The following is a 15,865-nucleotide window of genomic DNA, read 5'->3' as shown; positions in this document are numbered from 1 at the left end:
CTGATTTCTAGATAGGCCCATTACACATATTAAATAAGGGTCTTTAGGAGGTTGCTTATCTCTGCTCTAATATTTCAAGTTTTAAACTTTGATCCAACACATCAAGGTCAATCCCTTTCCTTAAGTACTATGCACAGAAAAATACATGACAGTTTTTATTTTCACAGTGTTTCCTCAAATCTTTTCTTTCTTTTAAAGTAACAAAAAGAAACCTGTGCAATGTAGCAGCAGGTGAGGGAGGCACTTGCTTTGAGCCTAAACATGTCACAAGTTGGTGCTGCAGAGACAACTCAGTGGGTGCAAGCTTGCCCTGAGTTCACAATCCCAGAATCTACATAAGAGCAGGGTGCAGTAGCACAGGTTACAGCAAGCCCTGCCTCAAGGACGTGGCAGGTGAGACAGGAGAATCTTCAGAAGATTTCTGGACAGGCAGCCTGCGTCATCATCAGAGACCAAGTCTCAAAAGAAGGTAGAGGTTCAAAGGCAAGCACCTACATGTGCATGCACATGGCAGTCCCCACAGGTGTTCACAGACACTGAACAGCATGCTCTCACTCCCCCCGAACACATGCACACCTCTTAACAAATGGTTTTTAAAAACTCAAAGCAGTCAAGCCATATAAAAGGCTAAATAAATCAACAAGTTACCAAATAAGTCAAATATGTAAAACTGATTTTGTAGATTGGAAACATTTATTTATTTTTGTGTTAGCTTTATTTTTATGCTACCCAACTGAAATATTACTTATTTTAGTTACTTTGGAAGTTTGATTAAGAATGGTTCCCTTAGATGCATATTTTTAAATGCTTAGACACCATGGAGTAGAACTATTTAAGAGGAATAAAGCGATTAGGAGGTGTGGTTTTATGGGGGAATCCTGCTACAGAGGGAAGAATTTGAGGTTCCCTAAGCCCAGGCTCAGTGTCACTCTCTCCACCTGGGATTAGAATGTAGCTCTCAGCTGCTACCCTAGCATCACACCTGTCTGCTTTCATGCTCCCCACCATGATGATAAGGGGTTAAGCCTCTGAAACTCTAAGCCAGTCCCAACTAAGTGCTTTCTTTCATAAAAGTTGCATTAGTCATGGTGTCTCTTCACAACAATAGAAGAGCAATTAAGAGACTCACTGTTTTCTGCAATCCCTGAAGTTTTGTGCTAGAAGTCTATACTCCATCAGCATATCCTGAGCTCTGCTCCTGCTGTACTCACTCTTCCATGCTACAGCAATTTAAAGGCAGGATTAACATCTAAACACAATAGGTTGTTCCATTTCTGGGGTAAATATGTTTCTGCCTGAAGGGTAGACTAATCATGCTCTCAAAATCTAATCAAATCAATTATCTTGTAATACAGAAACTAAACTTATGTTTTCTTAGACTGAAATTAAAGTGGGAGTGCCATGAAGGGTATGCTTTCACTAATCACTTGTCAAATTAACTAAGTAATGTACTAAAATATAAATAAGGGGGGAGAGAGAATGAAGCAAGGAAAAAAATGCTGAACTATACCCAGGCATTTGACATATTAAAGAAAAATACTGTGCTCTCAAACACTGTATGTTCAAAGGTTCTATTTTATTGTTATTGTATTTTGGATGGAAAAGTTTTATCTGAACAATATGCTTTTGAAGTCCCCTGACCAAGAAGAAACTCAAGCCAACTGTTTGATTTTCTCTTAACTGTTTGTTGTGACACTTGCTTGCAGAAGCAGAGCTTTTCATATGGCTCTTTCACCACTGCAGTGTCACTATTGTATTCATTAGACAAGAACAGATTGTTTAAAACCTACACAAGGCAGGGATCTTTTAGGAACTGTTTGTTCAAATGGGGATAGATTTGCAGTCCAAAAAAAAAAAAAAGGAGATGGCTGTAATATAAACTGAAAGTTAGCAGTTTGGGAGAAGTTGTTGGAGTCAGGGTCTAGTTAGTCATGATCACAGAAATAGAATTGAAGACAGATCGATATGTTAACAATTTCTTAAAAGCTTCAAAATGCAGCTCAGTGTTCAAGTGGGTTTCCTAGTAACGGGATCAGGGGCTGTCTCTGACATGTACTCAGTGGCTAGCTCTTTGATCACCTCCTCCTGAGGGAGCAGGAGTGGAGCAGGCTTACCAGGCCACAGAGGAAGACAATGCAGCCACTTCTGATAGGCTAGGATCAGATGGAAGGGGAGGAGAACCTCCTCTATCAATGGGGGAAGGGCATGAGAGGAGAAGAGGGAGGAAGGGTGAGATTGAGAGAGGACCAGGGAAGGAGCTATAGCTGAGATAAAATATGAAAAAAATTGTAATTAATAAAAATTAATTTAATAAGCTTCAAAATTAAAAAGAGAAAGTACTGTATTATGATCGAAGTAGAAACTGAAGGACAGTATCATTGAAATGTGAGACAAGTCATTTAATGCCTTTCAAGGATGGAGTATGACATTTTTGACATGATTAGCAATAAAAAAATTACATGAACCATAATAAAAACATTATATATTTGAACCAGTAAGGCAGAGTTTATGCCATGAACATACAACTTTCTATTTTGGTGTCAGAAAAGAGTGGTAATTGACAATGGTATAAGTTTATACCTCAAGAACAGAGAAGTGCTCATTAAAACAAAAGAAAATCTCAGTCAGCCCAATAACAGAAGTAAATCACTTATGGAGACAGCACTATAATAAAAATTGAAAGGTTGACTCTCTCGAAAGAAAATTAGTAACTCTTTTGTATAATTTATTAAGATAAAAAGAAAAGGAAAAATCACTGGTACCAGGAAAAAATGGAGCCTCTGAAGAGTACTTCATGTGAATAACAATGAGTGATCTAAGCTTAGACGCACTTTCAATAACTTAAACCCCAACAATTGTTTAATAACGAAAAGAATGGAACACAATTAGAAGGGAACCTGACAAGAAGAGAAAATGACATCAGTTTCCTCTTGTTTTAGAATTTTTCCCCAAGTTGCAGGCTGTGCTCATTCCTGAATATAGATGTTGATGTCCTAATTTAACCATTATTGAATAAAATTAACAAAAGATTGAGATATCATAAATAAGATGTATGATTGCTTAATTAATTAATTAATTATTATTCCTATCATGCTATATTGAAAAACCCTACTAAAATTTTTAAGAAACATTTTTACAAAGGACTGCAAAGTCAGTTCTATGGCATTTTGTGAATTTTGTCTTTTATGGTCAACTTCATTAGATCGATGGGGAAGAGTACTTAATTTAAAAGGGAATCTTTATATATTCACTTATATAGACTTATAAGATAGCATAAGCATACTAAAATACGTGCACCTAAAGAAGATAAACAAGTAAGAGGACCCAGAGTAAGATGATCAATCCTCACTTTGAAAGACAAATGAGATGGACAGGGGAAGTAGGAGAAAACAAGTAATAACAGGACAGAAGCCTACCGTAAAGGGCCTTTGAAAGACTCTACCTAGCCATGTATCAAAGCAGATACTGAGACTCAAACAAAGCCCTTGCCAGACTACAGGGAATCATACAATAAAAGGGGGAGTTAATATGACCGGGAGAGGACAGGAGCTCCACAAGGACCAAATATATCTGGGCACAGGGATCTTTTATGAGACTGTTTCTCCAACTAAGGACCATGTATGGTTATAACCTAGAACCTCTGCTCAGATGTAGCCCATGGTAGCCCTGAACCAGATGGCTTCAGTGCAGAATTCTACAAGACCTTCAAAGAAGTGCTAATACCAATTCTCCTCAAACTCTTCCACAAAATAGAAACAGAAGGAACACTACCAACTAATTCTATGAAGCCACAGTCACCTTGATACCTAAACCACACAAAGATCCAACAAAAAAAAGAAAACTACAGACCTATCTCTCTTATGAACATTGATGCAAAAATACTCAATAAAATACTTGCAAACCGAATCCAAGAACATATCAAAGATATCATCCACCATGACCAAGTAGGCTTTATCCCTGGCATGCAAGGGTGGTTCAATATACGGAAATCCATCAATGTAATCCACCACATAAACAAAATGAAGGAGAAAAACCACATGATCATCTCCTTAGATGCCGAAAAAGCATTTGACAAAGTCCAACACCCATTTATGTTTAAAGTCTTGGAGAGATCAGGGATACAAGGCACATACCTAAAGATAGTAAAGGCAATATACAGCAAGCCTATAGCCAACATCAAACACAATGGAGAGAAACTTAAATCAATTCCACTGAAATCAGGGACAAGACAAGGCTGCCCACTCTCTCCATATCTCTTCAACATAGTACTTGAAGTCCTACCCAGAGCAATAAGACAACTAAAGGAGATCAAGGGGATACAAATCGGAAAGGAAGAGGTCAAAGTGTCACTATTTGCAGATGATATGATAGTATACATGAGCGACCCTAAAAATTCAACCATAGAACTCCTTCAGCTGATAAACACCTTCAGCAAAGTGGCAGGATACAAAATCAACTCAAAAAAATCAGAAGCCCTCCTGTACACCAAAGACAAAAAGGCTGAGAAAGAAATTAGGGAAACAACACCCTTCACAATAGCCACTAATAACATAAAGTACCTTGGTGTGACTCTAACCAAGGAAGTGAAAGACCTGTTTGAGAAAAACTTCAAATCTCTGAAGAAAGAAATCGAAGAAGATCTCAGAAGATGGAAAGATCTCCCGTGCTCATGGATTAGTAGGATTAACATTGTGAAAATGGCCATCCTGCCAAAAGCAATCTACAGATTCAATGCAGTACCCATCAAAACACCAACTCAATTCTTTACAGACCTTGAAAAAAAGATTCTCAGCTTCATATGGAGAAACAAAAAACCCAGAATCTCCAAAACGATCCTGTACAACAACAGATCATCTGGAGGTATCTCCATCCCCAATCTAAAGCTGTACTACAAGGCAACAGTAATAAAAACTGCATGGTATTGGCATGGAAACAGAAAGGAGGATCAATGGAACTGCATAGAAGACCCAGAAATAAAGCCACACACCTATGAATACTCGATATTTGACAAAGAAGCCAAATCCATTCAATGGAAAAAAGACAGCATCTTCAACAAATGGTGCTGGACCAACTGGATGTCTACATGCAGAAAAAGGAAAATAGATCCATATTTATCACCCTGCACAAAACTAAAGTCTAAGTGGATCAAAGACCTCAACATAAAACCAGATACTCTAAATCAGTTGGAAAAAAAATGGGGAACAGCCTAGAACTCATTGGCACAGGAGACAACTTCCTGAACAGAACACCAACAGCACAGGCTCTAAGAGCAACCATCAATAAATGGGACCTCATGAAACTGAAAAGCTTCTGTAAAGCAAAAGACACAGTCATCAAAACAAAACGACTGCCTACAGATTTGGAAAGAATCTTCACCAACCCTTTATCTGACAGAAGGCTAATATCCAGTATATATAACTAAAGCAGAAAAGCAACAAACCAAGTAATCCCATTAAAAAATGGGGAATGGAGCTAAACAGAGAATTCTTGAAAGAGGAACATCAAATGGCAGAGGAACACTTAAAGAAATGCTCAACCTCATTAGCCATTAGGGAAATGCAAATAAAAACAACCCTGAGATTTCACCTTATATCCATCAGAATGGCCAAGATGAAAAACTCAAGGGACAACACATGCTGGAGAGGTTGTGGAGAAAAAGGAACCCTCCTCCATTGCTGGTGGGAATGTAAACTGGTACAACCACTTTGGAAGTCAATCTGGTGCTGTCTCAGACAATTAGGAATAGTGCTACCTCAAGACCCAGCTATACCACTCCTAGGTATATACCCAAAATTTGCTCAAGTACACAACAAGGACATTTGTTCAACCATGTTTGTAGCAGCTTTATTTGTAATAGCCAGAACTTGGAAACAATCCAGATGTCCATCAACAGAGGAATGGATACAGAAATTGTGATATTTTTACACAATGGAATACTACTCAGCAATCAAAAGGGAGGAAATCATGAAATTTGCTGGCAAATGGTGAGATCTAGAAAAGATCTTTCTGAGTGAAGTATCCCAGAAGGAGAAAGACAAACTTGGTATATACTCGCTTATATAGACCTACAAGATATGATAAACATAAAGAAATCTACACACCTAAAGAAGATAATCAAGAAAGTGGAAATGGGTGAAGATGGTCAATCCTCATTTAGAAAGACAAATGGGATGTGCATTGAATGTATGACAGGAGTCTACTGCAAAAGGCATCTGAAAGACTCTACCTAGCAGTGTTTCAAAGCAGACACTAAGACTCACAACCAAACCATGGCAGAGTGCAGGGAATCATATGAAAGAAGGGGAGTTAGTATGATATGGAAAGGATAGGAGCTCTACAAGTACCAAATATATACAGGCACAGGGCCTTTTCTGAGACTGACACTCAACCAAGGACCATCTATGGATATAACATAGAACTTCTGCTCGCATGTGGCCCATGGTAGCTCAGTAACCAAGTAGTTTTCCAAAGCAAGGGAAATAAGGTCTATTTCTAACAGGATCTCAAGGGCAGGCTCTTTGACCTCCTCTCCCCCAGGGGAGGAGCAGTCCTGTTAGGCCACAGAGGAGGACTTTGCAGCCAGCCTTGAAGATACCTGATAAAACAGGGTCAAATGAAAGGGGAGGAGGTCCTCCCCTATCAGTGGACTTGGAAAGGGGCAGGGAGGAGACCAGGGAGGGAATTGGGGAGGGGGAGGGAATGAGGTAGCGGGATACAGCTGGGACACAGAGTTAACAAATTGTAACTAAAAATAAAAATTCAATAAATAAATAAATAAATAAATAAATAAATAAATAAATAAATAAATAAATAAAATTATATCTACAACATATTAAGGCTCCTATGATTTATTTTATTTTATTTTTTAATTATTATTATTATTATTTTATTTTTCTTATTAGTTACAATTTGTTAACTCTGTATCCCAGCTGTATCTTGCTCCCTCTTTCCCTCCCCAATCCCACCCTCCCTCATCTCCTCCCTACCCCTTTCCAAGTCCACTGATATGGGAGGACCTCCTCCCCTTTCATCTGACCCTGTTTTATGAGGTATCTTCAGGACTGGCTGCAAAGTCCTCCTCTGTGGCCTGCCCCTCCCTTGGCGGGTGGGAGGTCAAAGAGCCTGCCATTGAGTTCTTGTTAGAAATAGTCCTTGTTCCCCTTACTACGGGGAACCAATTAGTTACTGAGCTACCAAGGGCTACATCCAAGCAGAGGTTCTAGGTTATATCCATTCATGGTCTTTGGTTGAGTGTCAGTCTCAGAAAAGACCCCTGTGCCCAGATATATTTAGTCCTTGTGGAGCTCCTATCCTTTCCACATCATTCTAATTTCCCTTCTTTCATATGATTCTTTGTACTCTGCCTAAGGTTTGGTTATGAGTCTTAGTATCTGCTTTGAAACACTGCTAGGTAGAGTCTTTCAGATGCCTTCTGCAGTAGACTCCTGTCATATGTTCAATGCACATCCCATTTGTCTTTCTAAATGAGGATTGATTATCTTACCCCGTGTCTGCTTTCTTGATTATCTTTTTTAGGTATATAGATTTCATTATGTATATCATATCTTGTAGGTCTATATAAGCGAGTATATACCAAGTTTGTGTTTCTCCTTCTGGGATACTTCACTCAGATGATCTTTTCTAGATCCCACCATTTGCTTGCAAATTTCATGATTTCCTCTTTTTTTATTGCTGAGTAGTATTCCATTGTGTAAAAATACCACAATGTATCCATTCCTCCGATGATGGTTGTTTCCAGGTTCTGGCTATTACAAATAAAGCTGCTACAAACATGTTTGAGCAAATGTCCTTGTTGTGTACTTGAGCAAATTTTGGGTATATACCTAACAGTGGTATAGCTGCTATACCACTTGAGGAAGCACTATTACTAATTGTCTGAGAAAGCAAGCACCAGATTGACTTCCAAAGTGGTTGTACCAGTTTACATTCCCACCAGCAATGGAGGAGGGTTCCCCTTTCTCCACAACCTCTCCAGCATGTGTTGTCCCTTGAGTTTTTCATCTTGGCCATTCTAATTGGTGTAAGGTGAAATCTCAGGGTCGTTTTGATTTGCATTTCCCTAATGGCTAATGAGGTGGAGCATTTCTTTAAGTGTTTCTCTGCCATTCAATATTCCTCTATCGAGAATCCTCTGTTTAGCTCTGTGCTGGTCTAACTGGATGTCTACATGCAGAAAAATGAAAATGGAGCCATATTTATCACCCTGCATAAAACTAAAGTCCAAGTGGATCAAAGACCTTAACATAAAACCAGATATGCTAAATCGGTTAGAAGAAAAAGTGGGGAACAGCCTAGTACTCATTGGCACAGGAAACTAGTTCCTGAACAGAACACCAACAGCACAGGCTCTAAGAGCAACAATCAATAAATGGGATCTCACGAAACTGAAAAGCTTCTGTAAAGCAAAGGACACCATCATCAAAACAATACGACTGCCTACAGATTGGGAAAGAATCTTCACCAACCCTTTATCTGACAGAGGGCTAATATCAAGTACATATACAGAACTAAAGAAGCTGAAAAGCAACAAACCAAGTAATCTAATTAAAAAATGGGGAACAGAGCTATGATTTATTTTAAAAGCTAGGTAATTGAATAGACTAAAATAGACAAAGAGCTTGAATAGGCTGCTTTACACAGGGGAAAAACTAATGATATGTTTGTGTGTGTGTGTATATATACATATATATATATATGTATATATACATATATATATGTATATATATTAAACACCATCAGTCATTTGGAGGCTACAGCAAAATATCAAGTCAAATGAGAATGCAGTAAGATAAATTTGAGTAAGTAAGAATGAGATTACTAATTCTTATTTACTGACCAGAAGGTGAAAACTGTCACACACTTATTTTCAGAATATAGTAACATCACACAGCAATTAAGTTGAGCAAAAGATACTACAAGAGGGCATACTGAATTATACCACTCATGGGTACTGAAAAGTAGGCAAAACTAGTTTGAGGGCCCTTAAAAACTAGAAAGTGGTAAACATACAGAGGAAAGGATGAAAACTACTGAAAGAACGAATGTGAACTTGATATTCTATTTTACCTTGGTGAAAATGATATCAGTACGTTCACCTACTAATGTTTATCAAGAGCTAATCATTCTTTCTATGTTGTAATTTTAAAATAAATGTTAATTTTAATACATTGCTGTTATTGAAAACAGGTGAACTAGAATATGTCTTTTTCTTCTCCTAATATCTTGGATGTGAAACAGTTTGCAGTGTTCGCTAGCTTTTTTGGGTCTGGTGAGATGGGATATACTTATACACAACACTTTCCACTGAGGAGATTGATTATGTATAGATATTGATAGCAGCAGACACCAGAAGCTCAGCATTTAAGGTAAACAATTTCCCAACGTTTCAAAGATAATGTTCAAGGTGAATGAAGCTCCAAGAGTCCTCAGCTTAGGGACTCCAAGAGTCAGCCTGTCCTGAGTTATGTACCTCAAAAGCAATAGAACCCACTGACATCTACTTTGAAGGTGTGTTTTCAGGGATATATCAGTGTATTTATTCTGATTAAAGATGCTACATGCCATAAGGAAAATAGTAACTGGACTCAAGCTGTCTCAGGCGTCCCTATCTTAAAATGTTTTCCAGCATTCTCTATAGTTATTTTTTTAGAACCACAAGCAAGGAGATAGGAAAATGAATTGGTCAAAGATCACTGGAAAATAACACTGCACTATTAAGAACTATACATTTTAAAATGCTTTGAGATGTATCTATTCTGAATAAGAGCCTATTTATAATTTTTATTTTGATATTTACTCTTCTGTTATATGAAACTCTTAAAACATATAAAGAACTACCAAATAAAAATTATATGTAACATTTTATAATATGTTATTTTTTGGAAAGAACTATGGCTGAATGGTATACTGAAATAAAACAGATCCTCATCTTATATGTGGCTTTCTGTGTGGATGTCTATATATACTGCACAGATGGAAGCTATGTGTGAGCTTACCCAATGTTAATACTGATTTCTTTTGTAAGAGCAAAGGTCTATTTTACTTTTTCAGTGACTTTATCCCTCTATCTCTTTAGTCCTCTCTCTCTCTGTCACACATACAGAGTGAAAGAGAGAAAGAGAGGGAGAAGAAGAAGCAGAAACAGAAGGAGGAGGAAGAAGAGGAGGAGACTCTTACTCTAACTTGAGAAGCTCCATGGGAATATCTAATGTTTGCTTTATGATTAAGAAACCTGGTTATGAATGTATGCTTGAGTTTGCACTAACTTTACCAACAAGAGTTTCAGGCAGATGTGCCAGCATAAAGAGAATCCTGAAGGAACAATGAGACTGAGAAACATAATAAAGAGGAGGGTACAGTATTTTAAAAGGCAACGGGGATGGGCAGTAAACAAATATCCTGGAACAAAAGAAAACCAACATAAAATCACACGGTCTGCATTCAAAAAGCTATCCAAAATATATTTGAAGCCACATGGCAGGAAATTGATTTCACAGATTCTAGGGGCAGAAAGAATCAAAGTGCAATGAGGCACAATGAGTCTCTGAATTCCATTGCCGTCTAAGAATTCTAAGTTTCTCTTATGACATGCTTTGATTTTTCTCTTAATAGTCAAAATAAGGGACATTTAAATAGTTAAATGAACAAATCTCAGAGATGGAAGAAAGTAAGTTGGACATTAATGAATGAAAAAGTCCTTTCCCTGGAGTCCAGAACTTGAGAGTGGCAGGTGTCAAGTGTAGAGTGACTTGGAGAAAGAGTGTCAAAGGAGAAACAAACCTAGAGAGCAGATAACTATGTAACCCATCAGCAAGGAAAACAAATCCCCATGGGAATTTCTCACAAACTTAGTTTATCAACTGCTATCCTTGATAGAAAAAAAAATGTTGGTACTTTGTGAGTCACAGTGTGCATAGGCATGGTAGAATACACACAGTCATCTGCGCTGCTTTAAAACACTATCCATTAAACACACTGTAGGGTTCCTGCATTGAAGTCACTCTAGCAGGTGTGTCGCTTCAAATTTAACAGCTATTCTCAAGGACTTACTCATGTGCTTTCTCCACTTTAGCTGATACTGTAATAATTATCATTAATGATCTGTAGCCATTTAGAAGCCTCATTCTGCCTTCTGATTGTTGAAAAATTAGGTACTCATGTGAAAGCAGTCTAATTTATTATGCTGAGTATTTTTTCAAGTAGTACAGAAGTATTTAACATACCATTCTTGCTTAGATCTTCCATTAACTTAGAGAGTTCCTAAGGAAATATGTGGCTGTTTTTTATATGTAAATCTTAGTAGTCTATCTCAATTTAAAGCTCAGTCCAGAGCCCTAGACTTGCTTTCATTTCCTTGCATTTTAAATATTGTCTAATTGTTGTATTTAAAATGAGGTTTACACACTAACATACTAAATAGCTGTTTTTCTATCAACTTCTGTTAACTACAAACTACTATTTATTTATATAAACCAAACAAGTTAAGAACATTTACCTACAAAGTTATAAAGCTTATGTACAATATTAAAGGAAGTTGTGAACTAAACAACAGTATTTCAAGTCTGCAACTATGATAACATAATAAACTAAAAGAAGTCATAATCAACCTGAAACTTAGTTGAAATACTATGTAATTTCATCTAAGATCTAGGGTGATTCATTTTTAAAAGTGGCTTCAGAGCTGGTGAGATGGCTCTGTGTGGTGAAGTTGTTCCAAGTCTGATGACCTGAGTTCCATCCCAAGAACCCACAATGTGGAAAGAACTTGCTGACATCTCCCTATTATCCTCTGGTTTCCAGAGGCACGCTGTAACATGTGTCCATCCTCACCTACCAAATGCCCAGCAAACAAAGTAATAAATAGATGATAGATAAATGTAAAAACTTAATAAATGGATTTATCATATCATCACAGAAACAGAAAAATCCCTTCAGAGCAATGAAGCTCATTCAGATTTTTCAAACTGAGTCCACCATAAAGTGAAAAAGTATTTAATATACAATAGTTGATATTTCACCTCTTAATTATCATTTATATCTCTTATGCCATGTTTTTAGCAAGGGTAAAGTTCTTTTCTAAGTTGATATCCATGTTGGCATTTGTGGGTCTCAAGGCTTCCACTTTGCTAATTAAGAAAGTACATGTTTACACTGATTTCCTAATGTTAAAGCACACGCTATGATTGCAGCAATAAACACAACTTCTCCTGCTGCCTTCATTTCTCAGTCAAAAAATTCATATCACTTAGTTTTATTTTTGTGTTAGAGTGGGTTTCCAAGTCAGTGTGCCCATTAATATTTAATAACATATCAAAATATTTGTTTTGGGGATCATGACTTTCCATTTTCATTGTTGTAAAGTATTTGCCAGTGAGAGATGTGACATATTATTTATGTTTCCATTTCTGAGGTGCCAGAAATTCTTCCAATCATTCATAATTATAAACAGACACTTTGATTTCACAATTATCTCCTTTTTTCCCTGAGAAGTGAAAGGAGCTGGAATGAAAAATATTTACATGTTTATGTCAGCTTAACAGATTGACAGATTCCTTAAGGTGATTTGGGAAAAATTGACCCTACTCCCGACCCTCTAGGAAAGTATTGGATTGGTTGGACAAATGTTAAGTTGTCTCAAACTTAGATATGAAACAATTACCTTGCATATTTTTCATATAAAAGAAATGATAGCATCATGAAAACTCCTTACCCATAAGGTTTAATATAATTAAATGAAACATAAAGTATTAGTCTTAGTTACAGTTTCTATTGCTGTGATAAAACATCTTGGTTAAATCAACTTGGGCTACTTTTATTTTTCTACTTCCATGTCAAACTCCATAACTGAGAGAATTTCAGGCAAGAATTCAAGAAAGGAACTTGGAGACAGTAATTGAAGAAGAGGCTGCAGAGGAGTGATGCTAGCTTGCTTGCTGCCTATGTCTTAATAAGCCTGATTTCTTATACAACCAAGGACCACCTGTACCCTGGGCCCCACACCAATCATTATCAAAAAAATACCCCACAGGTTTGCCTGCAGGTTAATCTGATGGGCCCAATTGTGGTTCACTCTTTCCAGCTCGTTTCAAGTTTAAACACACACACACACACACACACACACACACACACACACACACACACAAGCAACAAAAAAAAATCAACAATAAATGTTTACTTTCCTAGATTTTTAGGGGAAATTATTGTTTGGTTAATTTTTTGCTTCTTGTTTTTCAAGACAGGGTTTCTCTGTGTAGCCCTGGCTGTCCTGGACTTATTTTATAGACCATGCTGGCCTAGGACTCATGGAGATCTGCCTGTCTCTGCCTCCCTGAGTGCTAGGATTACAGGTGTGCACCACCATGCCTGGCTACTTTATAGTTTTATTAATTTAGTTATTTAATCACTTTACAGCTTGATCATAGCCCCTCACTCCTCTTTTTCTATTCCTACCCAGACACACCCTTCCTGTCACCCCAACCCTCTTCTAATAGAAGGCCCCGTGGGTACCAATTTACCCTGGGACATCAAGTTACAGCAGGATTAAGTGCATCCTCTTCCACTGAGGCCAGAGAATTCAGGCCAGCTAGAGGAAGGGTATCTTGTTGGGAGCTGTGACTCCAGTGGCCTGCTTTGATATTTATGGCTTTTAGCAGGCCTTTACTAATGGCAGAGACCTTGCAAGTTCATCTCCTTTTGTTTGTGACAACAGGTGGAATAGCTTGTGAGGATCACACCTCTTCCTCAGGCTCCTTGTGCAAATTAAACCATTGTTCTGATATGTTTCTACTTTGGCTCAGAAACTCTACAATAAAAAGACAGGCCGACAGTTACTGCAGAAGAAGGCTGAAGATGATGCTCCAAGCATCCTGTCTCAACTCTTGTGTAAACAGGACACAAATAAGCAACTAGATACAATGTTGTGCTATGGGAGGAGCCGGAGGACAGGAAAGAGGGGAGGAGCTCGAGGAGAAGGCTGGAGACAGAGTTGGAGGCAGACTTGAGGCTTGCTGCTGGCACTGCTTGCTGCAGCTGCCTGCCTTTTGCCATGGCTGTCGAGTCTGGACCTTTAAAAAGTTTCCTGTGTGCTGTGTGTTTATTTTATTAATTTTAATCCTCACTCCCAACTCAAGAACCGTTCGACTCTGCCCAGCTGGCCCCGGCAGTATCTAGAAGCAAGCAACAGAGTCAAAGACAGCACCTACTCCAATTGTTAGGAGATCCACATGATGACCAATCTGCATATCTCCTACATATCTGTATTTTGTCTACTACTGAGCTATAAGCATTAGTCAGTTGCTTTGAGGCAAAGACTCAAAGAGGTCAGGGAAGTCCAGCAAGTTTATTGTTGGTCACACCTGTATTTGTATGCTCACACTAGCTTCATATCTTTGACTATCTTGGTTAACGTCTCTGCTTCATTTTACCACTGGTAAAATGAGATAATAACTCTCTGACTGGTGGAGTTGATGCAAGAATTAAATACTGAACCCAGCATTGAAAGCAGTGGCTGGTATAGAGTAAACCCACAACTGACATTTAACATGGCATAGTTCTTAAACTGTCTTATAAAACAATGCACTTCCTTTTTTTCTTTTTCTTCTTCTGGTTTTTTAAGATAGAGTTTCTCTGTGTAGCCTTGACTGCCCTGGACTCGCTTTGTAGATCAGATTGGCTTTGAACTCATAGCGATCCACTTGCCTCTGACTCTCTGTGTGCTAGGGTCAAAGGCTTGTGCTACTATGCCTGTGTAGACAGCATACTTTCATTCTCATTTTACCTGTGAGAGAGCTCAAGCTCATAGATTAAAACAAAACAAAACGAACAACAACAAAAACCCAAGGGTGTAGGGGCGCATGCCTGTAATCCCAGCACTCAGGGAGGCCAACCTAGTGTATAGAGTGCATTCAGGACAGCCAAGACTACACAGAGAAATCCTGTCTTGAAAAACCAAAACCAAAACAATAATAACAAAACCAAAATCAAACAAAACCAAACCAGTATGAATATGGTTTCCAAGTAAATTAATGTTTATCTCTAATTTTTTTTTCATTTTAAATAAAAGTAGACAGTTTCTCTTCCACATATTTACCAGAGGGGGGAAATAAGAAACCTGTGTTCTGGACTTATGATAGAGTAGATATTTATTATTAATTTATTACTGTGATACTGAGGGAGGTGATAAATACAGGGCTTTGGGCATGTTTGGTAAATTTTCTATCACTGATTACATCATCAGTATTTAAAGTTTTATTTTGATTCAGAGTCTTGTGAAGTTTTCCAAGATGGCTGAAACCCACAATACTTTTTCACATACAACACTTGTAACTGTGATTAGATAATATCAATGTAGCACTATGTCTAGTCATGACAGGCAAACTTATCTATTTATTTATTTATTTATTTATTTGTTTGTTGAGCCAGGCTTTCACTGTGTGACCCAGGCTGTCTTGGCACTCACTATGTAGACTAAGTTGGTCTTGAACTTACCAACATTCACAGAGATGTTTCCTGAGTGCTGGGATTTATGGTGTGTGCCTGTCTAACAGCAAGCATTTTACATCTGACAACTTCAAAGGACATTTACTGTTACACAGTCTTTTCTTTAAATTTATATAAACCTTTGTTGAATTTTTTGAGTATTAACAACTTTTTTGTTTTAAAATCTATACAGGACACATAAAAATGTTAAGTGTTGTGAATTTTTTTTTTCATCAGAAAAACCACAAAAGACAGGTGGAGAAAACCCAAGGCTGGGTAGAAGTAGGGTAATAATGGAAGATAAAAATCAAAATCTATAGACCCAATGGCCCAGGACTATAGCACTGGCTATGCAGGAGGGTGAAGT

This window comes from Psammomys obesus, unplaced genomic scaffold (genome assembly GCF_907164565.1).
Source record: "Psammomys obesus unplaced genomic scaffold, mPsaObe1.curated_primary_1811, whole genome shotgun sequence".
Lineage (NCBI taxonomy): Eukaryota > Metazoa > Chordata > Mammalia > Rodentia > Muridae > Psammomys > Psammomys obesus.
The sequence above is the reverse complement of the archived record's forward strand: the minus strand, read 5'-3'. Positions refer to the sequence as shown.